Genomic DNA, 1230 nt, shown 5'->3' with positions numbered 1-1230 from the left:
GTTCGAGAAATGCATGACGTGTTACTAGCGTCACGTGACCTCCGCTGTCGTAACAATACTTTGTAATAGAAATGTATCTGCAATAACCAAACGTGTCAGAGAAGAAAATCATAAAATAAAATTCAATAATGCTAAAATAATGGGATACGAACCACCCCCAAGAAAAACAGATATAAATGAAACCTTCTACATTGAACTAGTTGATAACGTGTTCAATCAACCTGGAATATAATCATCAAATTATGGATATTCTTCATAAAGTCATTAAAAAATTCCAGCAAAAAATGTAGGCTTGAATTTCAGTTCCTGCCACAACATACAGCCTTTCTCATGACTTTCCTGTTAGACGGCAGCAGACTAACAGCCGAAACATAGGATATTAACCAATTAGTAATCAGCGTCTAAGAATAGAAATATAGATAAATTAGTAAGTGGTTGAACTCAACAGCTGTTCAGATTGATCGGTTAATGCTGAACAGGAGAAAGAGAAAGCCTTTCTGGCTAGACTGTCAACATGCGGCTGTATCTCAGAAAACAACTTCACAAACATAGCAGTGTGAGGTTGATGAGTATTGTTTGTGTGACTTTCCTGTGTATTAAGACCCCGCACATCCTTATAACATGTAGAGGGGGGGGGGAGATCCAGAGACCCCACAGGATAATAGGCTGGAAGTTTTTCTTAGAGGTTGGATAGGTAGTCTGACCACGTTTGAAATGGGAAATGGACTACAAACAGTGGAATCTGGAGACAAGTGTTCTTTACAGAATCCAAGCTTGAAGTGTTCGGCAACAGTCAACGACAGTTTATTCAATGTCAGAGAAGAAAATGGTATCATAGTCAATGTACAGCATCTTTTGTGAAGCGTGGGGCTGCTCCTCAGCCAATGGGATCTATGATCTACATAAATTTCTTGTTACTCTGAGAAAACAAATACATAGTTAAAAAACACACATCTATAACAAACTTTTTTCTATTATTACTTGCAACGTTTCGGGCAGAAGCCTTTCGTCAGGCAATATAAACAGTGTTACATGGAAAATAGGCTTAGACAAAGTCGTCGAATGGTTAGAATATACAGAGATTCTAAATGAAAAACGTGGAGCACGTTAACAAAAATATTGTTAGAAGGAACATTGTTGACGCGTTTGTATAAACAGTTTGAAAATGAAAAATAAGTATTAAATAATAAAATAATAATACAAGAATTACCAAACAGTAAATGCTAAATT

This window comes from Limulus polyphemus, unplaced genomic scaffold (genome assembly GCF_000517525.1).
Source record: "Limulus polyphemus unplaced genomic scaffold, Limulus_polyphemus-2.1.2 Scaffold4322, whole genome shotgun sequence".
Lineage (NCBI taxonomy): Eukaryota > Metazoa > Arthropoda > Merostomata > Xiphosura > Limulidae > Limulus > Limulus polyphemus.
This window is presented reverse-complemented; position numbering follows the sequence as displayed.